Source organism: Heliconius melpomene, unplaced genomic scaffold, assembly GCF_056956725.1.
Source record: "Heliconius melpomene rosina isolate 202511_hmr_F unplaced genomic scaffold, ASM5695672v1 Hmr00218, whole genome shotgun sequence".
NCBI classification, from domain to species: Eukaryota; Metazoa; Arthropoda; class Insecta; order Lepidoptera; family Nymphalidae; genus Heliconius; species Heliconius melpomene.
In genome coordinates this window covers 59,178-76,719 of record NW_028181857.1, presented here as the reverse complement: position 1 = coordinate 76,719, position 17,542 = coordinate 59,178, and the positions used below count along the sequence as shown (strand labels likewise).

Here is a 17,542-nt window from a genome sequence, read left to right as displayed (position 1 = left end):
AAACACGTAATTGCCTTCGACGCATGAAGAACGGAAAAGCGGTGGGACCTGACGACATTCCGATCGAAGCGTGGAAATCGTTGGGCTCTCTTGGTGTGCTCATGCTTACTGACCTTTTTAACCATATCTTGAACACTGGTAAGATGCCGCATCAGTGGCGGCTTAGCTTTATTACCCCTATTTACAAGGGAAGGGGCAGTGTTCAAGATTGTGGTAGTTATAGGGGCATTAAGCTTATGAGTCATATCATGAAGCTCTTCGAGCGCATGATCGACCTCAGGCTCCGCCGAGAGTGTACTGTCTCTGAGTCTCAATATGGATTTCAGCCAGGATCGGGCACCATGGACGCCATTTTCGCCCTCAGAACTTTGATGGAGGCATACAGGGAAAAAAGGAGAGCTCTGCACGTGGCCTTTTTAGATCTGCAGAAGGCCTTTGACTGTGTGCCTCGTCAGTGTATCTGGTGGGCATTGCGATCCAAAGGGATCCCTGAGGCCTATATTGAGATTATCAGAGACATGTACCACGATTCCGCTTCTATGGTTAGGACTGCTGTTGGCGACACTAGACCCTTCCCGATTACAGTGGGGGTTCACCAGGGCTCGGCTCTTATGCCGTTCTTATTCAATGTAGTGCTCGATACTGTCTCGGCTCACATCCAGGACCAGCCTCCATGGCTGATGATGTATGCCGACGACATAGCACTCATTGCCGAGAACCGACTGACGCTGGAGCGTAAAGTGAACCTCTTCTAAGTCTTAAACTAAATGTGTCGAAGACAGAGTACATGGCCTGCGGGAGCCGGGACTCGAGCACCATCCTTATAGGTCCTGAGCCAGCCGTTAAGTCGGAGAAGTTCAGGTACCTTGGATCTGTTATGCACGAGTCTGGAGGCATCGACCACGATGTCCATGGCCGGATAAGCGCTGCCTGGGCCAAATGGCGGGAGGACCACTGGTGTGGTCTGCGACCGCAGAATACCGCCCAAGCTCAAGGGGCTGATGTACAAGAGCATCGTCCGACCGGTTCTTTTATACGGCAGCGAATGTTGGCCAGCACTATCTCGGCACACTCAGGAGCTTCACGTCACGGAAATGAAGATGCTGAGGTGGATGTGCGGCGTAACGCGGTCTGACCGCATGCGCAACACATTCATTCGAGGTAGTCTTGGGGTCCGTGACGTAGCGGATAAGCTCCAAGAGCGTCGCTTGAGATGGTTTGGCCACGTTACGCGCCGGCCTAAGAACTATGTCGGACGCAAGTGCCTTGCTATACCAGTTCCTGGGGCGCGACCTCCCGGACGCCCAAGGAAGCGCTGGTTGGATGTCGTGATGCAGGACATGAGAGCCAATGGTCTAACCACCGAGGACGCAAAAGATCGTGCAAAGTGGAGTAGGTTAAGTAGGAAGGCAGACCCTGGTAATAGCCGGGATTAATGCCAGGAAGAAGAAGAAGAATTTACACTCTGTTGACATTTCTCAACATTTAAATTAATTTCTCAGACAACAGAGGTAGCAACCTCTAGCTCTAATTTATTATTAAATATCCCTTTGAGCTCTTCCCTCCAGCTAGCTTTACAATTAAATTACAACAATAATAACGCACACTGCACATCATCACAATATCCATGCAAAAATAATAATAAAAATGTTAAGTCTATTAGATTAGTTCATCAGAACATCCGTTGCTTGACGGGGGGCAAGCAGCTAGAGCTGGAATTATTCATGAACTCGGAGGAAATTAGTATTTTGTGTATTACTGAACATTGGTTAAAGGTAAACCAGCTCATGTTTAATTTCAGAAACCACCGGGTAGGAAGCTCATTCTGCAGAATCAACACAATACACGGGGGGTCGCTTATTATATTAAACAAGAACCTTAAGTTCAAGGAACGGAAAGATATTGTGTCCCTTTCTGTAGAATGTTCTATCGAATTAGCGTGTGTTCAACTAGAGCAATTCATTGTTATATGTGTATACAGACCTCCCTCTGCCAATTTAAAATTATTTTTAGAAGTAATGGATGAGGCCTTAAGCAAACTTACCAAGTCGGGTAAGCCTTTGTTAGTGTGTGGGGACTTTAATGTTAATATTTTGGAAAGTTTAAGCCCCACCATAAATTTATTAAGTCTTTTTAAGTCACACAATTTACTTAATTTATTTATGGAGCCAACCAGAATAACTCCTACGACTAGTACTTGTATAGATAACATATTTACTGACATTATTCCATGCTACAAAAGCATTATTAATAAATTGGATTCTGACCACTCTGGTCAGCTAGTAGAATTCTCTAGTAAGAAAAAACAGGTGGCTAAGAGAAAAATTGCTTTTGTACCTGTCACAGCTAGTCGTTTGGAACGTATGAGAGTTAGTTTACTAACTAATTTACCAGTTTTAGATATAACTTTACCTCCCAATTCTTTGTACAATTCTTTTTTTACTCTTTTATTAATAAATTTCATTCAATATTTACTCCCAAAGAGATTACAATTACCGATAGTCCTATCTTTGGTGACTGGGCCACAGCAGGTATTTATAAGAGTAGGGAGACACTGTATATGTTATATTATGAAAAACAGTTTAATAGTGGTGAAGAGTTTAAAGAGTACTTAAAATCTTGCTCTAAAATTTTCAAAAGTGTTTGCAAAATTGCAAAATCTTTATTTATTAAACAAAATCTGAAATAGTAATAATAAAATTGAAGCCACTTGGAAGGTTGTTAATGCCGAGACTGGGAGAACTAGGGTGAAAGATTCTAATTTTAAACTTAGTATTGACGGTCACATTGTTGATTCCGATTTGGAAGTGGCCATTGCATTTGAAAAGTTTTTCTCTACTTTCCCAGTCAGTCTAACAAACGATTTAGGTTCTTCTACCACTATTGCAGAATCGTTAATTAAAGACAATGTTCCCGAATTTTATAATGGTTTCGTTTTCCGTCATGTAAATTATTCAGACATTAGTGTAGCTTTCAAATCAATTAGTATGAAAAAGACAGCCGACTTGCGGGGTGTCTCAGTTAATATCATAAATTCTTTAATTGATATTTTCATTCCTGATTTAGTTACAATTTTTAATAGATGTATTGATTGTGGAGTGTTTCCTGATTTGATGAAATATAGTAAAATAACTTCATTGTTTAAATCAGGTAGTACGCAAGACCCTACAAATTTCAGACCGATTTCAGTACTACCTACGTTTAGTAAAATTTTTGAAAAGCTGATACTCAGTCAGCTTCTTACTTATTTTAATAAAAAATAAATTACTGCACACAGGTCAATTTGGTTTCACTCGTGGAAGGTCAACATCTGATGCTGGGGTCAAATTATTAGAGAGTGTATTCGCGGCTTGGGAGGAGTCACGTGATGCCTTTGGGGTGTTTTGTGACTTGTCCAAAGCATTTGATTGTGTGCAGCATAAAACTCTTATCAGGAAGCTACACCACTATGGTATAAGAGGCATTGCTTTGGATCTTCTCACTTCTTATTTAAGTGATAGGATTCAAAAAGTAAATGTCAACGGGAAACTATCACACGGGTCACCTGTAGCATTGGGGGTGCCACAAGGCTCTATTCTGGGTCCGTTTTTGTTCCTTTTGTACATTAATGACTTACCTCACCTTATGAGAGATATCTGAGAAATAGTGTTGTTTGCAGATGATACATCTTTAGTTTTTAAGGTTAATAGACGGCAATTGGAAATTGACGATGTAAACAGTGCTCTTTCTAGGATATTACACTGGTTTAGTGCCAATAACTTGCTTTTAAATAGTAGTAAAACTAAATGTATCAGGTTCTTTGATAAGACAAAGAATGTGCAACAAGCAGAAACCAGGGTTTTGATGAAATGAGTTGCTCTATTTCTAAGTTAAAATTGTTAATTGTAATTTGTAACAAATGTTGGCATTTAAAAAGAGTGGCCATGAGTTTTCATTTATAAACACTCATCCCGTACTACATATTAATATAATATGACGTTCAAAGTAGAAAATATAAAAACATATTCATTTCAATAGAGATTTCTAACATAAAAATGTTGTAACACATTAAAAAGTAAAACATGTCTACTAGACTTCTAAGACGACGACGACGACGACTACTACTACTACTACTACTACTACTACTACTACTACTACTACTACTACATACATCATACCTATAAATAATAAAAAATAATGTTAAAAACTTCTATAGTTCTAAGAGGTGCGGGACTCAACAACAGGAAAATTAAATAATAGTTATTTCTCGTATATGGGAATTATATCTAAAGATGTCTTTAAAAAAAATCTGTTTTTTTTAATACTTTAATTCCTTCATAAAAAAAAATTACAGTATAATAATACTTAGGTATAAAAGTTGCATTTCATTATTTACTAATAATTAAAGATTATAGAAATTGCAAATGGGAACACAACCCACAACCGACTTACAAATTTATATTAACACTAGAAGTGCCGAAGATTGAACCGCCGTCGTGTCAAATTTGTCCGATTCTACTTATTATGTTAATTGTTGGTATAATACAAAAAATATTATAAAAATAATTCGTAAAATATGTAGACCATCTTTAATAATCAATTCTTATTATTTAACCAAGAAAGAATAAAATATTTCTAATACGTTCTAAGGTCGTGACAACTAACTGAATAACTCTTACAAAATTATAAATTATTGAAATTACTTAATATTATTAGTAGGCCAAGTAATGCATTAATATATTCTTCATCAGTGATACATCACAGATGATTTATAATATTGCGTGGTAACGCCTCCAGAATTCGGCGGAAAATGCCAGCGGAGTGCATAGCACTAGGTTCCCAGGTTCCCTCTACCTACCCTACAATTGCCCACATTTGGTATCAAGTGTTTTTCTGAAATTGAAGCCTAGCTTAGTCATCCTTTCATCTAATACCTCACATGGACTAGCGGCAAAATTTTGTATTGACACCAATTTCACCCCACTTTTTAGGCTATTATTTTTTAAGATTTATACATAAATGTATAGTTTTCAGATTTTTTCCTGTACTAGTACTACATGTAGATGCTAGCTGCCAAGTTTCATAATTCTAAGTTAACTGAAAGTACCTTATTAATTTGATTCCCTTTATAGTGTCGAAATACACGTTTTTTACTATATAAATGGCCATATGTTTTTTTAAGGGCGCTTTTTCAGGAAATCAAGGGACTGTAGATCGTCATATAGTTGATATTCATATACTCATATCAATATCAACTCGATTTCTCCAAGCATTCCTGAGATAAAGGCACAGACAGACGGATGGACAAAAAAATGATCTTATAAGGGTTTTTTTTTCCTTAAAAGCTACAGAACCCTAAAAACTTAGGCATTGACTGCTAAAACTACTGATGTGTTGGCATTACTAGGTAAACGCAATTGTGCATAGCCAGTCTTGCAATAAACGTTAATTGGGAAGCACGTCTTTGATTTACTAGTGGCGACGAGGACAAACCGGTTTAATATATTAAAAATGTCGGTCGGTAAAATCAGTGAATTTAATTTAACAACCGGGAACTGGTTAGCATATACAGAAAGAATGGAAATGTATTTTGTGGCAAACAATATTAAGGAGGAATTAAAATTACCAACGCTTATATCGTTAATGGGCGAGGCAGCCTACGAGCTGTTGTCGAGTTTAGCGTGTCCGTTAAAACCATCAGCGTTAAAATATTCGGAAGCTATAAATCTTCTGCAAGAACATTTACAGCCGAAGCCTTCAGTAATGGCGGAGAGGTATAGATTTAGACAACGGAGACAGTTGACGGGGGAGTCCATTGCGGAGTACGTGGAAAAAATTATTAGAAAATTCTCAACAAGCGAGGCAGGCCGTGCAATTAACGGAAAAATCATTTCTTTTAAAAAATAAGAACGTTTTAACGCCACGTGGAGAATGGCGGGACAGCGCGGGGAGCCGCGGCGGGCGGGGTGACGCCAGCGCACGTGGTCGTGGAGGCCATTCGTATGGCAGGTCGGCCAGTACCTACTGGGTGACGCAATCTGAGGATGACTCGTTGAAGATGCATGCAGCGTCAGAAAAGGTAGGACGGAGTCACTATAGGGCACAGAGTAGTGACCTTCAATTCTGTGAAGAAGGTGACGAGCCAATGTATCAAATGTCGCTAACGCAATACAAGCCGGTACATATCACTATTTTAGTTAATGATATTTTTTAAAAAATGGAAATAGATACGGGAGCTCCGTTGTCGTGTATTAGTTTTGATATTTATAATAAACATTTTAATAATATTATGATAAAACCGTGCCGTATCAAATTGAGTTTTTACGACGGATCCCTTGTAAAACCATTAGTTTATATAGAAGTAAATGTGAAGTATAAAAATGTAACGAAAATGTTAGATTTGTACATTTTTATTAATGGAACAACTAATTTACTAGGGCGGCAATGGCTAGCCGAGTTAGGTATTGAAATACCTAAATTGTGTGTAAATTCTCTAAAAACAAATGTTTATGATAAAGATAAAATTATTAATTCTATAATTTCCAGACATAAAGCATTATTTGATGACACGTTGGGGCGGTTCAATGGTGGAACGGTGAGCCTATGTGTGCGGGCGGGAGCGCAACCCGTATACTGTCGCGCGCGAGCGCTGCCGTACGCGGTGCGCGACCGGGTCGACACCGAGTTAGATGGCATGCTGGCCGCCAACGTCATCGAGCCGGTTGACCACTCCGACTGGGCCACGCCTCTAGTCATAGCTCGTAAGGCGGACGGGGGCATTAGCATATGCGCCGACTATAAGGTAACGCTCAATCGTGTTTTAATGGTTGACAGGTACCCGGTTCCAAAATTAGATGATTTATTTAGCGAACTGTCGGGGCAAGTTTGGTATACAAAGCTAGATCTCTCACAAGCGTATAATCAGCTGGAGCTCGATGAGTCATCTAGGGATTATACGGTCATAAACACGCATCGTGGATTATTTAAATATAAACGTTTGGTATACGGGCTATCTTCGAGTCCCGGTATTTTTCAAAAATTCATGTCAAATCTTTTAAAAAATATACCTAACACGCTTATATTTTATGACGATATTTTAATTACAAATAAGGACTTGAAAACGCATTTAGAAACCATAGATAAGGTATTGCACATTTTAGAAACTAACGGGTTGAAAATTAAGCGCAATAAGTGTAAATTTCTTGCAAATGATGTCAAGTATTTAGGTTTTATAATAAGTAAAAACGGACTTGAAGTCGATAAAGACAAAATAGAAGCTATTGTTTCAATGCCGCCTCCTACTAACATTAGTGAACTTAAATCTTTTTTAGGGATGGTCAATTTTTAAGGTAAATTTTTAAAAAATCTGAGTTCGTATTTAAGTCCATTGTATGGGTTGCTCAAAAAGGGGAAACATTTCATATGGGGTAAAAGTCAGAATATAGCTTTTGAACGAGTTAAGAAAATGTTATGTAGCACCGAAGTATTGGCACACTATGACATGAATTTAGAAACAATTCTCACATGCGACGCGAGCGAACACGGCATTGGTGCCATTCTAGCACTGCGTGAATCGGGAGGACGGGAACGAGTCGTTGCGTATGCGTCACGAGTCCTCACATGCGCGGAAAAACATTACAGTCAAATACATAAAGAGGCGTTAGCTATTATATTTGCGGTGGATAAGTTTCATCAATATCTATACGGTCGTAAATTTACCCTACAGACCGATCACAAGCCGTTAGTGAGCATATTTGGACCTAACATGGGTATCCCGAGTACAGCTGCGAGTCGTTTACAGAGGTGGGCAATTAAATTGTCAGCGTATGATTTTAAAATAGAATTTGTGAATACGAGTAGGAATGTAGCTGATGTACTCTCACGTTTGATTAGATCGCATAAGGAGAACACAGTAAATACTGAAGAATTACCAGAACAGACATACCTTCATTTTGCAACCGTAGCTCTTCTGTTAGATTATAGACTTTTAAAAAAAGAGACTTCCTCCAATCCGATTTTGAGTCGTGTTTTGAGTTTTATTCAAGACGGGTGGCCACACGAAGTAGACATAAGAGAATTAAAACCGTTTTTTAATCGTAAAGAAGAATTATATACCGAGTTAGGGTGTATTTTATGGGGACATAGAATAGTAATACCTTCTAACTGCAGGGACAGAGTTCTGAGGGAATTACACGAACCCCACATGGGAATAGTGAAAACTGAAGCGTTAGCTAGGAGTTATGTTTGGTGGCCGGGAGTGGATGAACAGGTGGAGGCAGTGTGCCGTGCTTGCGAAGTATGCGCCACCGCGGCGGAGGCACCGCGCCAACAGGCACCACACTCCTGGCCTTACCCTAACCGACCCTGGTCAAGATTACACTTAGATTTTTTAGGTCCTATAGCGGGTTTAAATTATTTAATCATTGTTGATTCTTGTTCTAAGTGGATCGAAGCTATAAATATGACACGGACAACTTCGCATGCCGTGATAGCCGTATTAAGAAACATATGGGCGAGATTCGGTCTTCCCCGTCAAGTAGTCAGCGATAACGCTACCGTATTCTCGAGTGATGAATTTCGAACATTCCTACGTAGTAATGGTATTGAACAATTATTCTCCGCACCTTATCATCCAGCTTCTAACGGAGCTGCAGAAAATGCCGTAAAAATTTGCAAACGTGTTATTAAAAAAGCTCTGTTACAGAAATTAAATCCTGATACAGCTTTGTGTAGATTCTTGTTATCTTATCGGAATACAGAGCACTATACAACGGGTGAGAGTCCTGCAAAGATTTTACTAGGTAGGAAATTAAGAATGAGATTAGACGTGTTAAAACCGGATCGGGAAGCGCGTGTTCAGACTCAACAGGCTCGAATTGAGAACGCATTAGGCGGAGCGCACCGACAGATGGCACCAGATGATGCAGTATGGTACAGAAATTATAGGGGTCCTAACAAATGGGTGGCAGGACGGGTAGAGAGCAAATTAGGTAGTTCGGATTACACAATTAGATCGGAATTTGGAACCGACGTACATAGGCATGTTGATCAATTGAAGCGCAGATATGAGCTGCCGGTAGCAAGGCAATCACGGGTAAGTAGCTTTGGGGGGTGCTGTGACTAGAGAGGTGGTGTCGGAAGGCGGCACGGCCGACAGTCAAGTGGTGCACGAACAAAATGAGGTTCAGTCGTCGGACTCGCCCGGTTCGGATGATAAGAACCAATCGGTGGAATTACCAACACCGAGCCCCGATGCATCATGTAATAAAAATAGTAGCGATATTCCTCAATGTTCACGGGAATCACCTAAGGCCATTAGAAACCGTAAACCTCCCCAACGTTACGGCTTTGAATTGATTAATATCTCTAATTAATTTAAGTATTTATTAAGTATTAATTAAGTATTAGTTGTAATTTAAGTAAGTATTAATTTAAGTATTCATTGTTATATGTCTTTAATTTAGGGTGAAGGTGATGTGTTGGCATAACTAGGTAAACGCAATTGTGCATAGCCAGTCTTGCAATAAACGTTAATTGGGAAGCACGTCTTTGATTTACTAACTACTATTCAATTTTTTCCCGCCCCCGCATTGCCTCCCTCAAATAATAAAATCAATTATACCCTCAAATAATAAAATAATAATGGCGGGACAAAAATGACCCAGCGGCAGCTCTAGGTAATCTCATTTTTTTTCAAAAAGTATGACTGCTATAAAATTATTTATATTTTTAATTAAATAAAGGTGTAAAAATGGTAATAGTAAAAAAATTTCATCTTCATAAATTAACAAATAAAAAAGTTATATACAATCAACCTTGCGTTTGGGTCAAAAATGGGACGGCGGCGCTTCTAGTGTTAATGATAATAATACTATTTATAACTATAACTAAAATACGATTACTAGTACGTTTAATTAATTAATCATAATAGAACAATCTCAGTAATCTAAATAAAAAATGTAAGTTATTCCAACTCAAGCAAAGGTTAAGTTAAAAATAATATATTTCTTAAATTAATGACATAAGAGAAAACAATAAAGAAATGTTCACTGGTGAAAGTTATTAGGCTCTAGCCAACAGCCTACTTCCATAAACAGACTATTCATAAAGTAGTTCCTGGGATTACTGAGATTGTACTACATGTGCTATAAATAATTGTTAATATATTTTTTACATCTTATCTTGGTTATATCTTCAGAGGCGCCTCTCGTACAACGCCGCATATCTTTAATATAAATAATAAACAAACATTATTATTTATGAAAAACTGATTAATTATCAGTATCACGCTGTATCCCGCACACAGCAGGTAGGCAAAAGGAACCTAGTGTTAAGACACTCCCTTCCCTACTTTCTGCCAAATTGTACAGATATTGCGAGTTAGTGCTTTGCCTCGATACCAGGGCGAAGAAGTGGTTGGTGGTTTTTTCAGGAAATCAAATTTAAATTTCAACTCTATATTTCCAAGCATTTCTGAGATAAAGACTCTTGACAAAAAGACAGACAGACAACAAAGTGATCTTTATAAGATCACTTTGTTCCTTTTTTCCTTTAAAGATACGAAACCTTAAAAAACAACATTTACACGAACATATCTGTTCAAAGCTGAAGTCCAGGCCAGAAAATATTTTCCAGATACTCTACTAATAGCACAGTAGCTAAGGGAGGGCAACTTCATTTATCATGCACCATTTTATTTTCAATACATAACTATCAAACCGATAAATATAATACCGTATTTAATGAAACATCCACATAATATAATAAGAGAAAGTAATTATGAATAAGCTTACCAGATGTTCGCGGCGGTCCCTTCTCCCCTCGCCCGCTCCCGTCCTCGTCGCTCTCTGTAATTAGGAACCAGGAAAAAATACAATCTGTAATCTCAAATTGTATTTTTTCCTGTAATAACGTTAAATAAGCATTTATTACTTTTCGGTTGAGGGGGTGGACAGCCTCAATCCAATGTTTTTATCAAAAAATTTTAGGTAATTAAATATATATATATATATGCACAATGCATACATGAACTTACAAAATATGAATACATGGAACTCAACTTTTTGTTAAGCTGAGTTCCCAGGTTCTCTTGCCACCCTGTTGAGTGTGGGAACACTCAACACACACTGAAAGTAAAAAGACATTTTATATACCTTTCACAGTTCCTTTTGTTCCTTCGCACATCAGAATCACTGTGAAGAACTATTTTTGTCAACTTTTTTGAAGATTTTTGATAGTTTCGACATTTGACATAGACATATTAGATGCAGGAAGCAGCCGGTACGATGAGTCGCGAGCAGCGCCGGACAATAGCATTTGTATGCTTCAATACACTCTCCGTCACCGCCAACTGCAAAACGTATGTGTTTAATTTTTAATTTTAATTTATAACCATGATTACACAGTTCTAGCACCACTTTCTGTTCCAATGTAAGATATTTCACATTAAGTGGCAAATCTTGTCCCCGCTCCCTCCAGGTTACCCGAGCAAGAAAATTTAAACAATCCATCACCAGAAGTAGGAATCAAACCCATGACCATCACATATCAGACTGTACTACTACACCACTTGATTAGAATGCAGCTAATAATATAGAAATTAGTCATTAGTTTTTATAGGCATTCTTTGCTTACATTATTAGTAGGAAGTATAAAGGTAATAGGGTCCCGTTGTACTCCTTCTAAGTCAAATAATTTTATTTACAATGTAAATTAACCAATGTTGATTAATTTACCACTCTTTCAATAGTTGCTGTCTAAGAACTGAGAAGAAACAGCACAGGAAATTCAAAGGGAAGTCAAGTTATAAATAATAATGGAGTGAGCATTTAATTTCAAAGTAATTCTATCATTTATGAAATAATTCGTTTAGAAATAACACTAAATACACGTCGTCAGCTTGGATGGCTTCCTATCAGACATCGCCGTAACTTCCGGATGCTTACTCTCCTCTATTCAATCCTTTATAATCCTCTCTATCCTGCTTATTTAAAAAATCGTTTCTGCTTCCGCGGCTCCGATTCTAGCCTACGCCTTGAACTTAGGTCCAGGAGCGATAATATTCTTAAATTTCCAACTTGCCGTACCCAATTCTATTCCAATTCCTTCACTGTAAAATCTGCTATTCTCTGGAATGAACTTCCTTCCGAAATACGTCATTCTAAATCGCTTAATATTTTTAAGAATCGGTTAAAAAAGTATCTTTTCAAAATATAACTAGTTTATCTTTAGTCGTTATATATATATATATATATAACGACTAAAGATATATATATATATATATACATATAATATATATATTAAAAAAATACTGTATTTTTTTTGCACTATAACATTATTCACATTTCTTTATTTTTAGTCCTTTATTTTACAAGGGTTGCCTGGAAGAGATTGCTTGAAGCAATAAGGCCGCCTTTGCAATACATTTTATAAAAATATATTGTTTCTTTTTATGTTATATGTATTTTTGTGTGCAATAAAGTTTTTTTCTATTCTATTCTTTCTAAATACATATACATCTTTTTCCAACTCTTAAATTGTGATATAGAACATTCTCTTCACTCAAATCACTCACTTCAAATTCAAAATATTCTTTATTCAAATAAACTATAAAAGCACTTTTGAATCGTTGAATGTACATGTCAACTAAAAGCTACCAACGGTTTGAAGGTAGTTCTGCTGAGAAGAGCCGGCAAGAAACTCAACAGTTACAACAGGTAAAAGCATACATATTGTCCCATACAAGAATTATGGACTTTATGCAATCCAATTACAAGTGTGATAAGTTTAAGCCTATTTCTAGTACCGATTAATATTATGTACACCACCCATTTTGATAAAATTATTAATATTTCTTAACATACATAACATTTTCAAATTGGTAAATTTTAGGGCTTAAGTTATATGGAGATAGCATGAATCCCTTGCTTTTGCAAGACAAAATGCAATTGATGTAATAATATATAATTAATACCATAAATAGGTCAAAGTAGCCAAAAGAAGAAAGGCAAGCTGTTTCCACAGCAGCAGCAGTGATAGACAACAATATCAAATATCTTTTAATGGAAAAACGTCACTATACTTAACAATGAGTTAAAAGTTATGTTTTGGTTTTCTCCATACCTACACGAGGTCTTCATGTATGTATTTCTATCTTTGAGTCCACTTGAGACATGTAGTGTTGGGCTATAAGACCACAACATCCCACAAAAAGTGAGAAGCTCATATACAAACCAGTAATTGTTTCCAATTGACCAAGCGGACAAAATAAAAACTACTATTAAATTTATTTACTCTCACTAGTTTTCAATATTCTAGTTCGACATTAATGTAGCTGAATGACAATCATTTTAAAGTCAGCAATATAAAGATGGGATGTAATATTGTTTATATAATTTTATAAACTATATATATAATAACACAGTGAAAATATTTTGTCTGTACATTTAATATTTTTGACTGAAATGGATAGAGGAACACTTAAAGAGCAAAAATATTTTTTTTAATTTCTTGTCTGTCTGTCTGTATGTATTACGGTAATGCGATAACTAACTCAACATTAAAGTTTGTTTCATCTAAATCTGTTCATTAAAAAAAGTTATCGGCATTTGAATGAACTCCAAGGCATGAGTTTGTCTGCAAATATAAAGCAATCCATATCCATACTTATATTTATAATAAATCTGTATTTTAAACCATCTTTTAAAGCAAGGAGGAGGAGGAAATATTTTGAATTGAAAATATTTCCTAGGTTCCTTAGGTTCATTAAATTATTTGGAATTTGATTTTGATATTGGATTATTTGATTCAATCAATAACATTACATTTAAGGCTGTTTCTGAACGAGTTACTTAAATTAGTCATTGACATCAACACATATGGCTGTCAGTCGATTCTGTTTTTCAAAGCTTTTATTTAACTTGCAATGTAATTTAAACGAATAATCAATCATCTAGTAGATTAATGTTATTTCTTGTTTTAGTAAAAGTAAGCCAAAAGATTTTCCAAAGTAACTATGGAATTTATACCACCATTATAAACCAAATAGAATTGCAAATTAAATAAGAATAGTTGAGAAACTATTCTAAAAATTCAATGAACTTGAGGAATAATCAAGTGACAAATTTCCCCATAGGGTTACATGTCTCCTTTAACGGGGTAATGCTGAGCGCCTGCTATAGATACCGGTCAGGTCATTAATGCAACTATAATTGAGTTTAGAAAACAATTGATGCTCGCTTCGCTCAACATGTGAACACTACCGCAGCGAGTCAACATTGAGGTCCGATTCGCGCCCCCTAGTTAATGTTATTATAACAGCTTAAAATTACCCTTTATACCCAAATAAAACTGTCACACTGTGCCCCTGCGCCAGATTGGCCTCAATCATTAATTTCTTATTTCTTAAAATATCATAAATAATAAAATACTCACTTTAGAAACTGCTCGAATGTGCTTACACTTACTTTTAGAAGACTGACGACACAGCATGACAGCACGTGGCGGCGATACATTTTGAAATTACAACTGGAAATGAAATAAGTAATTGTCAAACACTAATATGGAATAAGCTAGAGAATATTTAAGTATTTGTAGCTAAGTTATGATAACTTGAAATCTTAACAATTGCAATGAGCATAGTCCGCCATTACCGTAGGTAGGTACTATTAAAATAAATATAATATATTGTATTGCTGAACTAATTTTATTAGCTTCGTTTGTAATAATTACTTTAAATATTTATATAAATGTAATTAAAGATCACATTTCAAAACTGACACGACAAACACTAAAGTTTTTTTCGTCGCCATCTTTATAAATTGAAATTTACGAAATAATTATTCATAACTTATACAATAACACAAAGCAACGTGAAATTACCAAATAAAGTAAATACACAAACAAATGAAGTTAAATTTATGTTTTAAATGAATATAAAAAAAAAAAGTACATTACATTACCCGTTAGCGTCGTTCAGAGGACACAGGGAAAGGTAGAAACAAGAAGATATTCAAGATTACTGATGACTAGACATGGGCGTTACGTAGCGTCACTAGTTTCAGAAACTGCTTACAAGCCAAATCACGGCATAACTAGTTTCGGGCTGTCCTCGAAACTAGTGATTGTGATGATTCGGAGCTACGCGGTGATTGTGAGCTACGCGGTTATTCGAAACTACATACATGTTGCGTTGTGGTTATGTGTCTGTACACATAGCCATTATTTCACATACGTAGTTTCATGAGAGTAAGCAGTAACCACTAATCAAGTTACATCGACACTAGCACAGTTGTATCTCGCTCTATTATAGTACGTACCGCAACAAAAATAGAGACGAGAATAGGCGAATTTGATTGAAAAGCTACAAACATCGTACTTTTTTGTATTATACACCCAATGAAACGAAAAAGCGATTCTAAACTGTAAACGCAGAAGTTAAGCTATATTATTTATAGTTTTATGAAAATTCCAAGAAAAAACCATATTATTTTTATTAGCTACATTGACACTTATGTAGTTGCATCTTGCTCTATTTTAGTACGTTCCGCAAGAAAAAAAGAGACGACAGTAGTTTAATATGTATGCATTAATGCAATTTGATCGATTATTATTTTATATCGATAATTAAAAAATAAATTCTGCCTCGACACCAGAGCGAAGAAATGAAAAAATAAATGTAAATAAATATTTAATTTCCTCGATTGGGGCTCGAACCCGCAACCGTCGCGTTACAGCCACGCCCTTGTGCCGCTGCGCCACGACGGTGGATTTTAACCAATTCCGAGTTTTTTTTGTTTAGCGTGACGTAGCTTTCCTAATGTTTATTATTTATTAAAAGAGGTTCGGTTACAATGCGACGACTTGCGACGTTCACTTCACACTTGTATATTTTAAGCACATTGGGATTTTTTATGCGATCTACTAAGACTTTTAAGAATTCCGAGAAACGAGGTTCGCTACAAAAAATTGAGGCCTACACCCATCACTTAATAGAACTTTGAATGTTGATAATAAATTAGCGCAAAAATCTGAATTTGATGTTTTTAATGATTCCTTACGTTTGTATAAAGCTCAACAGAAAAAATATTTTATATACGTAATAAAGAATCCATAACTGTGCTTACAATTTTTATAACTTTTTTTAAGATCTTAATTTTGGTTTTGTATTTTGTTATTTTTTTTTGTTTTATGTTTAGCTATATAGCAATAATGCAGGCTGCTAAAATTAATTACTTTTTAAATGTTTTTAATTTTAAGTCTTTTAAATTTTTATTGTATACTTTATTTTAATTATGCAAACAAAAATTCTGAAATGGTCAGCGAATAAAGGCTTTATTTATTTATTATTTATTTATATTCAGTAGTAAAATTTTAAAATTTAATTTTAATTTAAATACTAGATAAATAAATCAACTTCAATACCTAGTGTAACACTCTGTTACACTAGGTTCCCCACTTTCTGCCAAATTCTGGAGGCATTGCGTGTTGAGTGGCAGAACTCAACTCCGCGCTTTACCTCGACACCAGAGCGAAGAAATGAAAATATTAATTTAAATAAATATTTCATCTCCTCGAGTGGGGATTGAACCCATAACCATCTGGTTTTTACCTCAAGTTTGGTCTCAAGTTTCATCCAATTTTAAACCATAATATTTTGCTATTACGTGTCAGTTTCGCGTTTATGTTTTATTTTTTGTATTTTTAAATTTCTTTTTCCATTCTGTAAGTGTAAAATTACTCTTTTTGAATGTATTTTGTGTGTAAATTTTTTGTTTTCACTTAATTTGGAATTTTAATTTCACTCCGTAATGAAATATATCAAATATTATTAAAAAACGATCAGCGAAAAAACTATATAAAATTCTATATATTAAAAATATATAATATAATAAAGTGTGTATAAAAAAAATATATAAAAATAATTGTATATAAAATAAATTAATAAATAATTACATTTTAGTAGCAAGATATTGTAATTTAACCTAAAACGTTTTCAATCATAACTATAAAAGTAATCGTATTAAACTTCCAACTGTTTATGAAACATTTGTAACTAGTTACAGAAATAACTAGTTTCTGAAACTAGCTACGCGTAACCCCGAAACTAGTGATCACCGGTTATGCTTAAAAGACGTTACGGCCCATGTCTACTGATGACGATTGTCCGCACAGATAATTAATGCTTCAATATAAGCATATTATCACAGGTTATAAATCATTTATCTAAAATATTATTGTATCATTATTTTTTTTACCTAAAATAGTGAATATTTCAAAGATTAATTTGTTAAAATTTGTATGTAATATTTATAAATTTATACGCTTAAAACCTTTTTTGAATATTATTATAATATGTGCTTCATACGCTTGTGATGGCTCGGCAAATGCTTACAAACTCCTAGGCTTCACAAACGTTTAGCCTTCATTTATGGCAAAGAGTTAAGTAATACATAATGTACAGATAAAACATACTTGCTAAAAGTAAAGAACCGATTCCAAAATCAGCACAAACAAATCCGAAGGTGTTTTTAAAATTTTCAACATTGAAGTAGTCTCCTAGACG

General features: G+C 35.6%; 1 long non-coding RNA gene across 11 annotated transcripts; it reads right to left on the bottom strand.

Moving 5' to 3' along the window:
- Positions 1 to 4,289: 4,289 nt before the first annotated feature.
- On the bottom strand, positions 4,290 to 17,126 carry LOC146526640 (uncharacterized). 11 transcript variants are annotated; one of them, XR_014879370.1, is made up of 5 exons: positions 14,940 to 17,126; positions 14,445 to 14,505; positions 11,133 to 11,329; positions 10,773 to 10,826; positions 4,290 to 10,204 (listed from the first exon to the last, which is right to left on the bottom strand). It is a non-coding gene; the product is annotated as an uncharacterized LOC146526640 (long non-coding RNA). The 11 variants fall into 10 exon arrangements; XR_014879367.1 differs by having other exon boundaries at positions 10,773 to 10,881; positions 14,935 to 17,126; XR_014879373.1 differs by having other exon boundaries at positions 10,773 to 10,881; positions 14,413 to 14,505.
- Between the last annotated feature and the right edge of the window lie 416 nt (positions 17,127 to 17,542).